Source organism: Dermacentor andersoni, chromosome 10, assembly GCF_023375885.2.
Source record: "Dermacentor andersoni chromosome 10, qqDerAnde1_hic_scaffold, whole genome shotgun sequence".
In the NCBI taxonomy this organism is placed as follows: domain Eukaryota; kingdom Metazoa; phylum Arthropoda; class Arachnida; order Ixodida; family Ixodidae; genus Dermacentor; species Dermacentor andersoni.
Genome location: NC_092823.1, coordinates 16522886 through 16542310, shown reverse-complemented (window position 1 = coordinate 16542310; position 19425 = coordinate 16522886). Strand labels below are relative to the sequence as shown.

The following is a 19425-nucleotide window of genomic DNA, read 5'->3' as shown; positions in this document are numbered from 1 at the left end:
ACAAACCAGGAGGTGAAACAAGCTAATACAATTATAAGGAAAGCCTTCAAGGCAGCGCTTAGCCTCCCCGAAAATGCTTACAACGATGAAGTTGAGAAACTGGGTATCTACAACACCTTTGAGGAAAACGCTAGCACGCTCCTCATAGCTCAAAGAGAGCGGCTCTGCTCAACGAACCAGGCACGTGCACTTCTAGAAAATCAGGGCTTCACGACACGACCGCTGTACTGCGACGAGGATACAGTGTTACTGGACAGGGACACGAGATCTCATATCACGGTGGCACCGATACCTTGCAAAGAATATGCACCCAACGTACCATGCAGGTAGAAGACGAGCACGCGCTGCAACCTTACAGAATCATTTTGGGAAAGGTTCTACCGCGTACTACACAGACGCTAGCAGAGCCAGTAGAGATACTTACACGCTAGCAGTCACTCAAAAACAACGTGTCATAACGGCCACAGTCGTAACTCGGTCCACGTGTGCGGCCGAATTCGCTGCAATAGCCGTGGTCATTGCAGACGCGGAACACAGAAACGAATCGGCAGTCATACTCTCCGACTCGCAGACAGCGTGTCGCCTGTTTCTCAAAGGGACGGTACCCAATATGGTACGTAGACTTCTGGGACAAACCCTGACAGAACACCACGACATTATTTGGTGTCCGGCTCACGAGGGCTTGGAGGGCAACGTTGCGGCAGACCGTATACCTCGAGGATTCAACAACCGAGCTGCGGCCGAGCCGAGCGCGGGACTCCTTCCAAGCACTCGTGACATTCTTCTACAACAGCGGGAGGAACGCAGAGAGTACGGTCATCCAAAACCCTTAACAGACAACAGAGTAGCTACTGGCGACGCATTCAAACAAACAGCTTGCCCAACCTGCATCAACTCAGTAAAATAAACCCAACTAGATTTCTGGACGTCTGTCCATGGTGTTCTAATAAACCCACATTACAACATATCACACGGGAGTGCCTGGAAAGGCCTTCACATATTAATAACCCATACGTAATTAACTGCACATCCACTTATGTTAAATAGGCAGTGGGAGTCATGGCTTGCGGACGAGGGAAAGGAGAGCCTAATGGCTCTCCTGGCCCAGCGAGCCGCTCGCGCCAGTGGAGCCCTGGACTAAGGGCCCAACCACGCTCGCCTACTTTTATTTTTGAAATAAGGTTTCTTTCCTTCCTTCCTAGTTCTCTTCCTCCACTGTGAATGAATGTTTTTCCTGTACAGATACAAGCTAATACAACAACACTCAACACTCTCCCAGCCCATTTACTCTCTTCCACATTTCTCAGTCGTTCTTCATAATCAATTTTACTGTGAGCTTCCCTCACTTCAAAAATAGTCCAGCCCATCACCCATCACAGCTTCATTTGCAGTCTGCCCGTGAGCGCCCAGTGCGAGGCTGGAGACGGTAATAGCGTGGTGCCACCATGCGGTCAATCGGAGCAACAGATCGACTATGGGACACCGCTAGAAACGACGTTGGCTAGAAACGGGCGCGACGCAACAGGCACGGAAACATAAAATTGCACGGAAAAAATAGAGGAGCTGCACGGCTGCACTGCCATGGGCGTCTTGCGCTGGAGTTTGAGGTATAGGCCGCGTGCACCGCCTATAGAGGCGCCACTGATAGCCACCTAGCGGGCGCTTCCAACAATACGCGTGGGAGCAGTAGCAGACGACAACGCTTTGCAGCAAGGGTGACTGAAGTTCGCGGCTGCGATTTGTCCTTGGTTCGGGCGCCAGACTGCTTCTTCTGCGGTGACAGCTGTAGGGAAGACGCAGACCTCTGTGGGAGCGGGTATGAACAAGGTGTTACCGGTGTTTGGGGCAACATGGTCCACATACGCGCCAGGTGCGTCCCGCAGACAAACGCCATGAAGACCATTTACATGAAGTGGAGCTCATGTAAACTAGCCGACAAATTTTGTTGACTAATGCGATGTCTCGACCGTTTTTTTTTCTTTAATTCTACCCTTGCCGTAATGCTGCTTCTGTACCTCAATAATAAGCACCCGTCGTTAGTGCAGACTTAGATAACAAATCCGCACGGTGCGATGTCTGCATATACCGTTGTGATTTTTCTGCCGATGAATACATGTGACGCCGCCGAATAAGTGTAGTGAAAGTCGCCTGAAGTAGAATAATTGCGAATTTATTGATAGAAGCGCGTACACTATAGTCAACGAAGCCACCAAACGCACGGGTTAATAAAAGCGCGTGTTAGCGCTGTACCGCCGATGAACTGCCGTTCGCGCTGCAGTTTTTGCAATTTTAAATTCCCTAAGGGAACTGCTTGGAAACGTACAAAGCTATAGTGTGACTAACATTGCAGTACTTTTTTAAATGTTACTAGAGAGAATGGCCACATGATATATTTAAAGGCAGAGCAGCGCCAGTCAAATTAGATACAGCGCTGGCGGCAAGGCCGGGTTTAGTCCTATGCGGCGTAATCATAATAAGAAATAATTCAGCTGAGTGCAAAATTCACTTGCAAGAAGCGACTACGTTGTGAAACAAACAAATCACTCGGCGTGTTAAGTCTGCTCAGACAGCATCAAGGTATGATGATGTGACGCGAACTACTCAGCGAAAAATGGATCAGCGAAAAATAGAACAAAAATACCATATGCAGTAACTATTAGCAATTCTCGCCCTGAGCTACCTATTTTCTAAACACATTTCCCAAAAAACCACAATATCTAAGGTGCCCTCGGGCGAAATGAATAAAGCTGTTAAAGAAGCACTTGCTTAGTGTCATTCCGATAAGACACAGCGTGATTTATACCCTTTACAAACGAGGCAGGGTGAAAACCTCGCAGCTCAAAAGAATCAGGAGTAATGCATGAAGCAACTAGCAACAGTTAAACATGGGCGAAGCCACGCATAAAATAAATGTAAAAACATGAAGTGCGCGACAGCTGGTGCGAGGATTTACCGGGCCACATAAAACTAACAATTTCAGTTCTTGCAAACTTCTGTAGCTTTAACATGCAAAACAATGCGCTCATGCAGTCGTGCTGCCTAGCTAGCCCAACGCGGTAAAGAAGCGGAAAACAATATAAGCGGCAAACGGCATTCCGAACTTTAGCGAAATGCCTTTCAACCGCAGGTTGCACTGCAGACGAACTTCGTCGCTTACCCGTCTAACTACAATTGAGTAAAAAAATAATAATAAAAAAGAAAAAACACCGAAGCGACAAAGGAAAGGATGAGAACAAGAAATTTCGCGCCGAAGCTACGATCCATTGCCACCGTTGCTCCTGCTGATGAGGCTTTGCGGGGAATAATTAGAACCGTATCACCGGCACGTTTTCGCCGGTATTTGAGCCCCCCCCCCACCCTGCAACAATTCTTCTTCGACATTCTTCGGAAGCTTTGGCCATCCCACACATGCGAAGGGTGTTGCTTATTTTGCTCTGAAAACACAAATAAGATGGAGAAGCACTATCAGCGACGCAACCAACTACGGCGTGCTACGGCGCGCGGCTCGCTTCTCTCCCATGCGTTCTGCGCAAGGCCGCCACCAGTGGCGCGGCCATCGGCGTGCACGCCGCGTATAGTAGCGGCGCTTGGTAGCGGCGCGGGAAACGACATCTGGGTCGTACCAGCTTGGGTCGTATTGAGCCCTGGCTGTGGCGAAGCACGTTTCTAGGCCGAGTTTTGCGTCGATTCGCACTTTTTTCTGCCCTGTTGCGAGTGCGAAAAGGCTCGTCACTTCTCACAGACCACGTCGACCACGCAGCGAGCTGGCCGCAGCCTATAGTTTAACGAAAACGGACTCTCCGTGTGCCGTGGGACGTAATGCTGGAAGCAGAAGAAATCGGCGATGCCGATCCGGAGGGACCTAGCTCAACATCGAAAAAGCGTCACCGTAGATACTGCTGCGTCGTGGGCTGCCATGAACAAGAAGGCCTGAATCCCAACATCCGATTCTATCGTTTCCCTTCAAGGCCTCACGAAGCGGAGCGTCGGGCGCGCTGGATAACTGCAGTTCGTCGCGCTGGGTAAGCGAAACTTTGCGCCATGCTGACTGCTTCACCTGTCTTGAAGCTTGCTTGATTATAGATCTGCGTTCTAAAATTCGGTCTTTTGCACCTACAGTCCCGAAGGCAGACCGACATAGCAGCAGGCATGGCTGGTGATTCACGATTCGAAACCCGGCCACAGCGACAATTAACAATTCGACCGGTGCGAAGTGGTCAAGTGCCCAGGTGTGTGCAAATGACCACAAATGGCCGGGCTGATTCGGTGACAATTCACTACCCCACTACGAGTAGCACAGGTTAGAGAGTTAAATGTGCTCATACTTGACCTCAAGCCAGCATGCTGAGGCAGCGCAGCAAGATAGTATTGATTACAGCAGATCGATGTTCTAGCGTTGTCATTAAAAGGGTAACACTGAACTTAGTGTCACACATCACATCCCCCCTCTCCTTTGGCTTCTGGATTGGATTGGCGCGGCTCGCTACGTACTTGCGCGCGCTTTTCCGAGCGCAGATTGATGTGCGCCTGGTTTCTGCACTAGGCTTTTATACAGTCGCTTTTTCGAGCGCAGATTGGTGTGCGTCTGGTTTGTGCACTGCGCTTTTTATACGATCGCTTGTCGCTGTTTTCCTTTTCTCTGGTTTGATTCGGCGCGGCTAGGTGCAGGCGCGCATATTTGGTGTGCGCCTGCTTTCTTGCGCCGGTCTTTAAACACATCGCTCGCTGCTCGCGCTGCGCCGCTGGCGTACCGTGTACGTAAGCGCGCAGCAATGCCGGGAAACATTCATACAAAAGCAAAGGGTCAGAACACTGCGCTTTGTTTTTCATTACTTTGTCATGTACCTTCACACTGGGTAGCGCCGAGCGATCGCTTCTAACAAACGCAGAAATGAGTCTTTGCAGCGCGTGTGGCCATTAATTGACTACCCAACACAGCCATGTGAGGTGCGACTCCAGGCGGAGAGGAGGTGGCGCTTCACTTTCTGCATGCCAATAACTTTTCATTTTTTGCGAGTGAACGCCCGTGATCGGGTCCACAAATTTCATGCTGTCTGGTTTAGTTTCCCATTGCAGATTGAGGCTCACTCCGTTAGCATCCACTAAGTTCGGGATGCAGTTGTATGCGGCCCATTCATCACTGTGGATGGTGGTCCCCGGTTCAACGTTGGCTGCAATAATGGGGCCTAGCGTCGCCGCGTCTCGTCTGTCGACCTTGAATAGTCGGAACTGCCCGGTGGTCACGCAGGTCATGCCGAATACCCATGGTCCACGGTCTGCAATGCCGCCGTGATTTTGCCGGCTCGGCGGAACCTTGTCGCCCGTCATCAGGCGGCCTCGATTGTGTTTTCGCTTGCCGCGAAGGAGGCATTCATCAATTTGCACAATCCTTCGGGGCCACCGAGTGGGTATGTCGCGCCAGCAGCTCGTCCCGCACGACCTCACGAGCTATCACGGGCGTTCACACGCAAAAACTAGCAAGTTAATAAACTGAAGCGCCACCTCCTCTCCGCCAGCTGCAGGGTAACTGCACCGCTGCTGGAGTCGCACCTCACATGGCTGTGGTGGGAGTCAATTAATGGCGACACGCGCTGCAAAGACTCACTTCTGCGTTTGTTAGAAGCGATCGCTGGTGCTACTCAGTGGTAAGGTACATGACAAAGTAATGGAAAACAAGGCGCAGTTTTCTGGCGCGCTTACATACACGGTACGCCCGCGGCGCAGCACTTCCTTATATATAAGCGCGAGCAGCGAGCGATGTGTTCGAAGACCAGCGCAAAAAAAAGCAGGCGCACACCAAGTATGTGCGCCTGCACCAAGCCGCACCGAATCAAGCCAGAGAAAGGCCGTGTCTGCTGTGCCCGGGGCACAGCAGACGAAAGGTGCCCGAAATGTCTACGTTCACCCATGACGTCACGTCCGCTATAACCCATGATGTCACATCCGCTCACTTCCATGGCGGCCGTCTTACGGAGCCGGCTGCGCTGCGAAACGGTCCGTATTCCGTGCCCACTTAGAGCGTGAGTAATTCATCTTTCCACGCTATATGCGTGTAATAAAGGATTGGGGCTGTGAGCTGTTTGATGCGTTACCATTAGGTACCTTGTGCGCATATTTTGCCTCATGGCCGCGTCAAATTGCAGCCGGCATGTGGAATGGGCCGTGGCATCTTATATGGAGCTGCTCATGTGAGTGGTATTGCCTCCGTCAGGATCGTCAGTGCCTGCACAGAACCATTCAGTAGTCTGATTCAGGGGAGGGTACGCGTAAGAACGAGGACGTAAGAAAACACTGGCATGACGAGCTATTCCGTCAGATCGCGTTGCATCGCGCTTTTTTTCTAGGACCATCTCGCTCGAGCGAGAGGATCTTAGAACAGCATTACTACTGCTTTTTTACAGCTTTGCTGCGGCTCATTTAATCATCACCTGCATTCTTTTAATAATACAAATGACATCGCTGCGCGGAAGAGCGTCTCTTGAAGTTTCCAAACAAGAGCCAATGCCGCCGTGCCTGCTGCATACACGCTTACCTTTCCTAACGCACCTAAGACGCTGCACTAGCTCTGCTACTGCGTGATACAGGGTCACTGTGATAAGAAAATTAAAAAGAACAAACGAAATTAAGGCAGAAAATGTCAAACGTCGCCAAGCGTGATAGACGGACCTGCCTCGCTAGATGAGTTGAAGAAATCGGGGTCCTGAAGTCAGCTTCGCCGCAGTAGACTAGTGTTACGCACTGAAGCATGTCAGAACTGAAGAGTGACCGCTTTCACCGACATAAATAATATGTGTTCCGTAATGATGTACGCGTGCACCTGCCGTCTCCTGTTACATTACGCGCGCCGAGGCGCCTAAGTGTACTGGCCGGCCTTCAGCGCTAGTTCGGACGTGGCTGTGATGCTTTGAACCGTTGGTTTGTCGACCTCGTAAGCCAGTTAATGTTTACACGGCCATTTTTTTCTGAGCTGTTGATTTCTTCCATAACAGCTACGTAATTTCGTAGTTTCCTGTTCAACTGCTTTGGTCATATGCGAGTCAAGGTTGTTCTCTTTAGCCGAGCGCAGTTTTCGAAAGCGAAACGACGCTTTTGCATCAGCATATAGTGCCGTCGCCCATTTACAACACAGTCAATCAATGTAATTTTGTATGTCACTGGGAAACCGCCGAACGCAGGGAACTCACTCGCATGCGGGGAACTGCATAACTAGCCACGGGATTACCGTGCCTCTTGGAAAGCTGCTTTGCATCAAAGGCCAGGTACCCTTGCTATGATTCACCGCAAAATATTTTGTATGTCTAACCGCTTAACATATTTGTATTGCGTTGAAGCTAACCTTATGGAACCGAATTTCGCAACGCTTTTTAGACACCTGCATATCTACCAGCCACTACCAAACGCTTGTCGGTACGTTTCTTGGCAAAGGTCCAGCTAAATCTCCCCTGTTGGAAGTGGGGGGGGGTCTCACGTATAGGAAAACTGCCAAGGAAAGCAGTTGCCCTGATGAAGACACGCTCCCCTGTCGAAACATTTGCACCAGCCTGTTCGACCACCGTTATCACCGCAACATATTTGTGTGTTGCGGTGAAGCATGCCGATATTGGGAAAGATTTACGTGAATCTGGAATGTATGGTTTCTGTCAGTGACGAACCTAATGTTCTACTCTCAACAAAGCAGGTTTTCGTGGCAGGTTGCATGATGTCTTGAGAACTTTTGTTGGCTAAAGCCATACATGCCAGGTTAGCTCTTGTCACATTAATACGCTTTACCGCAATACACAAGAGGCCGCGCTGCAGGACACGCCCGCCGTAGTTAGCCAAAACCTTACGTGACCGTTCACTGCAAAACACCTCCTGTATTGCGGTGAATCGTAATAAAGCACATTTGTCAGTTTAGAATGTAAAGACCCTTGCCCTTCGCTTTTGTAACATTATGACTCAGTTTAATGAAAACATGTATTCACTGCTAAAAACATCCACATTGAAATAGAGATATGAACACTCATGGCAGCCTGTGTGATGTTTTATCCCTTTACTTTTCTGTGTACCTGTCACACTGCCAGTATTAAATTTTCCTGTACTTTGTAAGGTGCTGACGTACATAACATTACATCACAAGGAGCCACTGTGTAATTAGTGTTCAAGGACCAGTGTGATGGCTTTTCTCAAGAAAGGTTTGGGTTATGTTGTTGTGAAGGTTTTTTTTAGAGAGGTGGCTTTCTGAGAAGAAATCAGATGTCAGGAAATAGACCTCAATGGCACAGTAATCTTGGCTGCCTTTTGCTCAAACGTGCCCAAGACATAATTGAGTGATTTGCACTTGCAACTGGACAGCAGCCTTAGCTTGGGAGACCAGTGATATGGTATATTTTATCAAACTAGGTGACACATAGCATTACCAGTCTGAATAGAGACCTGTTTAAATGTTTGTCACCTTTAACACCTAGATTTTCGACCATGAACTCAGAAAAATCTGTAACACATTTAGAACCTAGATTTTAAATGCTGTATAAGTTGGCTTCTTGTTCACTGCAGCTGTGCTCGGCTTCTGTCCAAACGGGAGAGCACTTCTGCACAGCTTATTAGGGAACATTATTATTTACATACCTTCTTTTTATTTATCTCGCCCACAATCACAATCAAATGTTTATAGCACATGAATGTGCTGTGCATGAATCTTAACTTACAATGCCATGTTCAACAGCACAATGCATGTAGCTTGTGTTGGTCCATTCAAGCTAAGCATTGCTACAGCCTTTAACTGTAGGTATCATGGTATGAGAGCAGAGAAATGGATATGCAAAGACAGTTGGGCACATTGAGACAACATCTTTGTTGTGTGTGAAAAGGTGACAGATACACAATATGGGGAGAACGCATGCACTTTCATATTTTCTCGCGCTCAAAAAAAGCCGGAGGAATAAGGTTTCTTCACTGTGCCATCACGGAATCAGGGTGTAGACGAGCCGTATGTAAAAATACTGAAAGATATCTATAGCGGCTCCACAGCCACCATAGTCCTCCATAAAGCAAGCAACAAAATCCCAATAAAGAAAGGCGTCAGGCAGGGAGATACGATCTCTCCGATGCAATTCACAGCGTGTTTACAGGAGGTATTCAGAGACCTGGATTGGGAAGAATTGGGGATAAAAGTTAATGGAGAATACCTTAGTAACTTGCGATTCGCTGATGATATTGCCTTGCTTAGTAACTCAGGGGACCAATTGCAATGCATGCTCACTGACCTGGAGAGGCAAAGCAGAAGAGTGGGTCTAAAAATTAATCTGCAGAAAACTAAAGTAATGTTTAACAGTCTCGGAAGAGAACAGCAATTTACAATAGGCAGCGAGACACTGGAAGTCGTAAGGGAATACACCTACTTAGGGCAGGTAGTGACGGCGGATCCGTATCATGAGACGGAAATAATCAGAAGAATAAGAATGGGCTGGGGTGTGTTTGGCAGGCATTCTCAGATCATGAACAGCAGGTTGCCATTACCCCTCAAGAGAAAAGTATATAATAGCTGTGTCTTACCAGTACTCACCTACGGTGCAGAAACCTGGAGGCTTACGAAAAGAGTTCTACTCAAATTGAGGACGACGCAACGAGCTATGGAAAGAAGAATGATAGGTGTAACGTTAAGGGATAAGAAAAGAGCAGATTGGGTGAGGGAACAAACGCGAGTTAATGACATCTTAGTTGAAATCAAGAAAAAGAAATGGGCATGGGCAGGACATGTAATGAGGAGGGAAGATAACCGATGGTCATTAAGGGTTACGGACTGGATCCCAAGGGAAGGGAAGCGTAGCAGGGGGCGGCAGAAAGTTAGGTGGGTGGATGAGATTAAGAAGTTTGCAGGGACGGCATGGCCACAATTAGTACATGACCGGGGTTGTTGGAGAAGTATGGGAGAGGCCTTTGCCCTGCAGTGGGCGTAACCAGGCTGATGATGACTGTGCCATAGAAACTATATGTTTGCTCTCAAAGGTAATTCTGATTCATTGGATATGTTCCTGTGCTGTGTTTATTTTCTTGAGTGTGCTTTAGTTTTTGCACGTGAATGTTTCAAACTCGTTTTTATTTTCACAGACTGAACATCCCACGTCTTGGTTTGACTTCCTGGTACAGGATACTTGCACTTAGCATGGAGTGATGAAGCAGAGCAGTGTACTTTTATTAAATGTGCAGATTTTAGCAGTATAACAGCCGTTCATTAAAAAAACGTGTGCTGAAAATAAAGTATACTTACCGACATTCCTTGTTGTCTATTTATTTATTTATTAATACTGTCAACCCTCGTAGAGGGTCATAACAGAGAGGACAATACAATTACATAAATCAAATATAGACAATGTCAATGTACGTAAAGTTGCTTAACACTTGTCAATTCACAGTGAATAAGATGTTCACTTGAATGCTGTTCAGCACACTTCTGATATTCATCAAAATGCGTACAATGAATATCAAGTCGCACATATCACTTGGCACTTTAAAACTAAATCGAAAACTTTCATAAATATGCCTCAGCAGCATTTTCAAAGTTGGCGACATCTTTTAGGCTAACAATAGCGTTTGGCAATTGGTTCCACATTTCTATCGCATCCAGGAAAAATGAGTATCGATATGTATCACTGTTGGTATGGTCCGGCTTTATGATGTAGTCGTGGTTAGTTCGTGGGTATCTTTTGCCTGGAGCATGTAGATATTTGAGCTTATCAATCTAAAGTTGATCCTGCATTATTTGATAAAGCACCTTCAGCCTATATTTTTTCCTACGTACCTCAAGAAGATAGAAGTTGCAACGCTGTAACATAAGCGTGACCGATTCCTTCCTTCGGTATGTCGAACAAATAAAATGTGCCGCCAGACTCTGTATCCTTTCCAACTTCCTCTTAAGCATCACTTGATGGGGACTCCAAACAACGGCTGAATATTCTAGTATCATCCTAATGAAGGCGGTGTATGCAATAAGTTTTACATTACGTGATGCATGTTCCAGTTTTTTTCTCAGAAAATATAACTTTTGATAGGCAGTCATGCAGACGTTATCTATATGTTGGTTCCATGTCAATTTTGCTCGTATTCCTGTATTCTCATCAGCAAAACCACTTATATGGGGAACTGATCATGATAAGTGCTCATGAGCATTTTAAAGAACAGCCTTGAACCCTACTCATGCACTGGTAAAATGTATAGATGCAGTGAATTTGAAACAGAAGGCAAATAGCAAACATGATGCAGTAGTTGTCAGACAATTATGTCAGCAATTTTTGCATAAAACAATTTACTTAGAGCATACTAGCACTACAAAGCACCCATCTTTCTTGTTAGGCATACATTACCACAAGCGCTTTAAATGTGGTCACAAGAGAGATGCTGGCTTTAATGAGGAACTATAGAGGTTAAAGGCAGCCATGAAAATGTATTAAGAAATAATGCAATGCATAGCATTTACTCAGTTCAGAGAGCTTCCAAAGTTGCCATAAGGCCTTGATAGCTGTGGATGAGGGAACAGTTGTAGTCCAATTGGAGTATGAGAAATGAACATTAAGATCGAAACAAGTAACCACTCGTAATGCAATTAAAAAATCTTGCTATACCTTTAAAAAGACAGTGAAATGAAATTAGTGTGACAATTTCCTTTTCCTTTTACTTCATTTAGGTTCAACATACTTATTTTAGTAACACAAGAAAAGCAGAGGCGTGAAGCACATAAGGAAGATGCTAGTCTGTGTTTATATTCTGCCTTCTCTAAATTCAAAGTTCAGTAAAGTTAACTTAGAAAGCTACAGTGAAGCCATTGCGTCTGCCTGTATGGTGCATAACAGCAGCAATCGCCAGCCTAACTGCTTGGGTTTACAGTGCCTTATTTGTATTGTATACCTTTTAAGTGCTGATATTGGAAGATTGATTAAGGTGGCCAACATGCTGAACCAGTAGTTTACTGAGTAAAATACATGGAGAAAGGTGGAAAGATAGGACAGAGCACAGGGGATGTATTCTGTGTCCACCTAGCAGAAATGTCCATTTCATCCACTGCTGAAGTTGTGATTGGCTGGGCTGGGGTATGCATGAGAAGGAGACATGCTCCCCCAGCTAATTCAGCAGAAGAGGATATGGAAATGTCCACAAGATGAATACTTACAAAGCCATTTAATAAAGTACTTCTGTAACCAACATGCCTGCTATGCCATCCTTGCTTTCAATGTCTGTCTTAGTAAAAGTGTGAAAGAACCAGGTTTGTGCATGAAAAGTCTTCCTGAGGGTGTGTGCCTTGAAGCCCGTAGTGGTTATCACAGGAAACGGGGGTGGATCCAGAGTAGCACCAAAGGGCAAGCCTTCATCGAAACAAAGATGGAGGGAAGTGACTGCATGCTCAAACTTGTCAGCTCACAAGTTTGCCAAGACCAAGTGATGTCAGAAGCTGATGAAGCCTACATGGTTAATGTATAACCGCTTAGGCCAAAATTATTTAGATACTTTTTATGAGGACTACGTATTTACTGGAAATCTCAAAATAATTATGTTAGTGCAGAATACCTTCCACTAGGTGTGACGTCCTTGAAAGAATGAAAATGTTTGAGTTGTACTTGTGTGGTGCATGAAGTTACTTTTAAAAAAAAAACTCAGCAATGGAAACAAAATGCAAAGAGTAGTATTCAAAATAAATTGCCACCTCTTTAGGGCTAGATGAATTCAAATAATAATAATAATAAGCAAATGAAGATCGGGCATACAAGATAGATGCTTCGGCTCCCACTTGAAAGCCTTGTTCGCAAAGATTGTGAACAAAGCTCCAGTTGAACCAGTTCTTATTTTTCATTTTTATGGTTAGCATCTAATTTTAAACTACTTACTGTGCCTCTTTTGACCAAACCAGACAGGCTGCTGTCAAACTCTTCACTACTTCAATGCAAATAATTGGAGGTTGGCAAATACATTTTTCTAATAGGAATAGTAGGTAACGAATAGTCAAACACTGATGAATACAGTTACAGCAGGCATATTTATCTTGGAATTAAGCACCATGCTTATATTGTCTAGTAAAAAAAGGACAGCTATCAAGGAAGATTAGGATTATTTTTAAGCAAAAGCAATTATACCTCATATACTTGAAGCAGATGTAGTGCTTCTCAAGAATCACGTCCAAACTGCACACACTAAAACATTAGGCTGGGATATTCAAAAAGAAAAGTACATGTTTTGCTCGCCAAGTGACTTTTAATGTGCTCAATTATATAAAGTGTGCTATTATATGATTAATGTAATTTGCTAATGTAAAGAAAGAACAAGCCAAGATCTCTTGCTTCATATATATGCGCTGAATCAAGAAAGTAATTAAGGAAGAAGAACACCAGAAATAAACACAAATATTTGTGTGCTTTCTGGCATAAAATAATTCTCATGTAAGCCACATAACATGCTTTCCAAAGCATCCCCTACCTTAACTTACAGCTGCATCACATGAAGGCACTTTCTAAGAACACACATGTTTCATGATCATTCACTGTGTTAGTGACTCCCACTGAACTAGACTGAGAACATATCTGGGCATTACATTCAATAGCTGATGTAAAGTGAAAAAGACTGCTGCTTGTAGGTATGAATGAACCAAGTGAATAAGAAATATAAGTTCTCAAACTTCTAGTAGTAAGTGTGGCAGCACTTAATAAGAACATATTGCAACTAAAAATTGCAACACATGATGAAATAACTGAGACAGCTAGGGAGAGTTTAATAGACCAATAAACAGGAAACTGCAAATTCCCATCTTTTTTTAATGCTTTCCTTGACATGTAGTCACCTCATAAGTATGACTTCCCTTAATGCTCGAACCTCTGCCTTAATTTCATAATTCCCCATTCTCGCTGCTTTGCTCATGCTGATTAACATCTAGCACAAAGGTTAGGCAAAAGTAGCTGAGCATGTGCAAGTGTTGTGAGGCAAGCTGCCCACATCTGGTAGCCGCATGCCAATTTCTCAGAGTAGATGAAAGGGAAGCCTTGAGGGTAAACCATAGAGAAGACGGATACCTTGGTTCAATGATAACTGAAAACACCAACATGGAAAATTTGGACAGCCCACAGAATCAGCGTAATTGACATAGTTTGGAAAAACTGAAAAGATGCATTATGATATTTACGTTACACAGGTTCCAGTCAAGTTGAAGATTTTCACTGTCTAATAAACTTATAAGACAATACATGACCAGCAATACTGTATGGAACCTAACAATTTTAATAAAGTCACCTAGAAGTCAGGATGGAGAAGTGACTGAATTGAGGATGCTAAAATGGATGAGGTGGAGGCAGATTGTGAAGACAGGTCTTAAAAAATTAACATTCAATACACACTTAAGTTGGCAAAGATTGGACTCAATGTTCAAGAAGAAGTTGACTAAGATAATTGATTGGTATACATACATGCGAGAGCAGCAACAATACAGCAGAGATAACTGTCATGCAAGAGGAAAGGATGTCAGTCTAAAAATTAACATTTGATCAGAAGAATGGTTATGCATGGGCTCAGGCTCACGTACAATTCTGTATGGTACGCATGATGTCAGAGCTGCATCGCATAAGGAACTGTGTCCTTACATGCCTCGATTATGAAATGATGTGGGCCAAGATAAAGTCCCTTGATAATTTTGAAGTAGCGACACTCTTTGAACTCTGCCGCCGCCGCGCGACCTCCTCGCCTCCTCCTCGCCCCTTGCGCGTTCCCCCCCCGCGGCAACCAGTTTTGCCCCCGTTTTTCTGCACGACGATTGGTCTCCCTGCCGTTGCCCTTGGAAACGCGCGGATCTTGAGTTTTGCTTGTGTTTTTCTTTTTCGTTCGCGCCATTTTCCTCCATAGCACGGCTGGCTCGGCGTAGCGAACGTTGTACGCTGTGTTTCTGGTCTATGTGCTAGCGCTATGCCGGGCTGTTGCGCATATAACCGCAGCAAGAAGGCTGAAGATGGTTATGCCGTTTTTATGATACCACAATGAAAGCGTGACGGCTTGCGTAGGAAGCAGTGGCTGCATGACATTGGCTGAAAGAACTTTGTTCCGACAAAGAACAGCGTTGTTTAAGAGCTGATGAGTCTTTCTTATAGCTCATAGCAAAGCATCCCGCAATGCTGCACTATTTTTTTCATTCTTCCGGCCTGCTCACCAGCGTTTTTGTTGCGGTTGTCCTCGGTATGCTTAATATTCTGGGGCGGCTCCATCACTTCGCACGTCGCTAACTGTTATTCAGTCGGAAGTGCCGTATTATTGATTCTGCTTTGCACCCTGAAAAAATTAGTGGCAAGTATGCCCGTAGTATTGCAGGTGATGAGCGTTAACTAGTCAAAATTGAGTTTCTTTTAAGATTTAAGGCGAAAGCCTTTAGATCTTTGTTTCAAGGTCGCGTTGTAAACTGGAAGTATCACGTGACCCAAGGAAGGCCAGAGGGGCCCCAAAGCATGTCCACCCCTGTATAAGAGAATGATTACCCAAGTTAATTAATGAATCAGTAGTTGACATAAGGTGGATTAGGGAGGATTAAGGTTGATTAGAGTGTATTAAAGAAGATTAAGGTGGATTAGAGTGCATTAGGAAGGATTAAGATGCATGAATAAAGAAAGGTTAAGGTGCGTGGAGGAGGATTAAGTCGGATTATGGTGGAGCAAGGTGAAGTGTTGATGAAAGGGTATTAAGACCGATTGGGGTGGATTAGGGTGCATGAACAAGGATTAGGGAGGATTAAGGTGGATAAAGGAAGATTAATGTCGATTAAGGTGAATTGGGGTTGATAAAAGAGGATTAAGACCGATTTGGATGGACTAGGGTAGATTAATGTGGATTAGGGACCATGGAGCTGGATTAGGTTTGATAGAGGTGGATTAGGGTGTATTAAGGTAGATTGGGACCATTAAGCAGGATTGAGTGGGATTAAAGTGCGTGAATAAGGATTAAGGTGGACTATGACGGATTACGGTTGATAAAGGAGGATTAAGACCGCATAGGGTAGGCTAAGTTGCATTAGGGGCGATGTAGGTTGTATTAAGGTGGAGGAAGGAGCATTAAGGTGGATTAGGGTGGACTAAGGTGAATTGGGGTTCATTGAGTATTAAGACCGATTAGTCTACCATAATCCTCCTAATGCACATTCATCATCCTCAATCCTCCTTCAGCCACTTTAATCCACCGTAATCCATGACAGTCCTCCTTAATCCACCTTTATCGACCTTAATCTACTCTAACCCTCCTTAATGCACTTTAGTCCTCCTTAATAAACCGTAATGCTTCCTCATTAACTTTGATACACCCTAGCCCACCATAATCCTATTTAATCCCTCTTAATCCAACCTTATCCTTTTTATGCACTTTAATCCACTATGATCGTCCTCAATGCACATCAACGCACCTTCATCCACCCTAATTAACCTCATCGACCTTAATCCAACCTAGTCCTCCTTTATGCACCTTAATCCACCTTCATTCACCCTAATGCACCTTCATCGACTTTAATCCACCTTAATCATCCTTAATACACGCGAATTGATCTTAATCCAATCACTAATCAATCATTACTTTGCTAACCATTAATCATCTCTTATACGCGGCTGCATATGCTTTGGTTCGCTTCCCGCCTTCCTTCGGTCACGTGATATTTTCTGTAGCTCACAACGGGACCTTGAAACAGAAGTCTAAGGCTTTCGCTTAATAAGCCACACACAAAGGGATGTGTCACAAGCAATACTAGATCAGACGCACGAAGTAAAACGTCTGATCGTGTGGCAGAAAAATTCTCTGGAGTATAGAACTCGCCTCAAAGCTCCCTTTAAACCAGTATACCCCGCTCATACGGCTTTAAGAAAAAACCAACCTCCTCATAAACGTTGCCTCCAGCATTATCGATGCTGTTATTAGCATTTCTCAAAATTTTCAACCCCAGTGGGGCGCGCAACTGGCCCAATATAACACACCTCCATAGAATCCTGCGGCCCGTCCGCGGGAGCCGAGGAGGAATAGCGTGCCGTGCGCAGCCGGCGGGCGAGGAGAATCGAGGAGGAAAGCGCCGTGAGGAGGAGAGTGTCGCTACTTTCAAATTATCAAGGGGCTTTAGGCCAAGAGTGGCATCAAGAGGGGGCCTCCTCCAAAAGGAGAACGGTAGGGAAATGGGGCGAGAGAGATTTTCTACGCAACAGATACAGAGTCATATGAGTCATAGTCATAGAAACCATGACCCAAGGAGCTGCACAACAAGGTATATAAATTCAAATCTCTATACAGTTAAGCCTCAGTATAACGAAATTCTCGATATAGCGAAGTATTTAACTTTTCATAACCTCTTCTCCATAGGACACCATGCATTTAGAGCCACAATATAAAGAAGTGTATTTGTGTGCAATTTCAATATAACGAAATTTCGCTTCTGCCGCAGAGGAGTGCCAAGACAATCAATGGTAACTTTCGCGGACGCAGATAGTCAAATGATTGAATTACAAGCGGCTGCTTGCAAACGCACCTCTCAAACTGCGTGCGGCGCGACAAGAACAGCTTGGAGCCGCATCATGTTCCGTATAAATTAAGTCCAAGTGCGATCAGATCCTATCGCGCCCCGCGCACTTGTGCTTTAGGTGCGAGTGAAAGAGTGCGAGGGTGAGACAAGAAAGATGGTGACTTCGTAAGTGCGGCTTTCCCACGCGAGCAATGGCAAAGTGGGGAAGGAAAGCGAGCTCGCGGTAACGCGATCAAGCGCGCGCGTGGGGGCGGAGTGGGGGAGTAAGTTGGCGCGCGTCTTGGCCATGACTGCGAGTGGCTCCGCAGGCTATGCATCCGCGCACCCTGCTCTAGAGGTAATCTGCTGCGTGTGGAAAGAGCGGGCATGCCAAGACGGCGTGGCATCATGTAAGCTGTTTTCCCGCACGTTTAGTATTGAAAGTTGCGCAATCTCGAGTTTTGATGACCCGTTGGAACGAGAAGCAGACGAAGCATTCGCTCCCAGCTGCCGGCGCTTTTCATGATAGCGTCGTCGCAGTGCGACCGGGCGACGCTTTGGGGGCGGAGTGCACGCGAAAGCATATGGCGTCACTTAATTCGTACGTACCGCTGATGTGACGATATCAACGTGGCATGAAACCGTATCATTCATCGCTGACTCCTATATTCGTCAAAATAAAATGTTTTCTCATTCAAACTTGCTTTTTTTTATTGCCCAATAATTCGGAAAATTGCATGGCCCCTTTCCGTGCAACAAAAATCGATCGACGACTGTACTCATTTGCATAACAGATCGAATTTCAATACAAGGAAATTTCTATATAACGAAGCGAATTGCCGATTTTACCTACTTTGTTATATCAAAGCTTAAGTGTATAACGAAATTTCCTGTTCTCTACACGGGGGTGGCAATGTGGGCTTGTTCGTTGATCATCATGGAACAGCATGTAGTGTAGCGCAGCAAAAACAAGAACACAAGAAGAAATGAAACACAGACACAAGCGCCTAATTATGTCTGTGTTTTGCTTTTTCTGGTGTCCTTGTTTTCGTTGCATTATACTACATGACATTCAATACTTTCACTGTCACATTCATGAGCACTGAAAACCTAGAATCAACTAATATCTTGCCTGATTTGCCATAATTAAAAAGAAAAATGTGGGTATAGTAGGTCTAATTGAGTTCTGATGATTTTAGTATCACTGACATATAGCTTTTAAGAATGTTTAATCGTTTCTTCTGTTAAGGCAGAGTACATGCTCAACTGCTACAATAAGTGTGAACGTAGGCAAAAACGACATTTTTGGCTCTTGCATCAATTTTATGGCATGTTGCGTGATCTAATCAAGTGGTTTCAATTTGACGAAGTTCTCGATTTAACTAAATAAAACCTCACATCCCAATAGAATTTATTAACTAGACTTACTGTACTTTATAACCAAAGTACTGTATAACTATAAGCAGCTACAGCCGCCATGAGTGGCGAGCAGAATTGAAATGAAATTGCTTTAGTCGAAACACGCCGAGTGCTGCTGCTAAAGTACGCGCCACATGCATTGGGTGACTGCGGGAACCGTGGTACCACACGCAGTTATTCAAAGCAGCACATAAAAGTGCCGCGGACTCAAATTGGTTAGTAAATGCATTCGGAACCAGTCTTTCGATTACTCAATTGATATATCAGTCACACACTCGCATAGCACGGCCACGTGGCAAACGCGGCCATGCAGACGCTTCACTATGCACGGATCGGCTGGTTGCAATATTGGGGCACTCTATGGGTGCATGTTTAAAGCACAGCGTATTTTGCCTATCGCGTGATCGTTGCGGGTGCTCCATGGCTGAGTGTATTGCATGGTACAGAATTGGCCCCAGTACCGAAAGTACACAGGTAGGGTGGTCCGTGTAGATGAAGCGTGAACGCGAGCTCAACATAACCACGTCATCAGTATT

General features: G+C 45.2%; 1 long non-coding RNA gene across 1 annotated transcript; it reads left to right on the top strand.

Annotated features, from left to right (window-relative positions):
• The first annotated feature begins 5850 nt into the window (after positions 1 to 5850).
• Positions 5851 to 10254, top strand: LOC140213687 (uncharacterized). Its single transcript, XR_011890589.1, has 2 exons — positions 5851 to 6020; positions 10090 to 10254. It is a non-coding gene; the product is annotated as an uncharacterized lncRNA (long non-coding RNA).
• The last annotated feature ends 9171 nt before the right edge of the window (positions 10255 to 19425 follow it).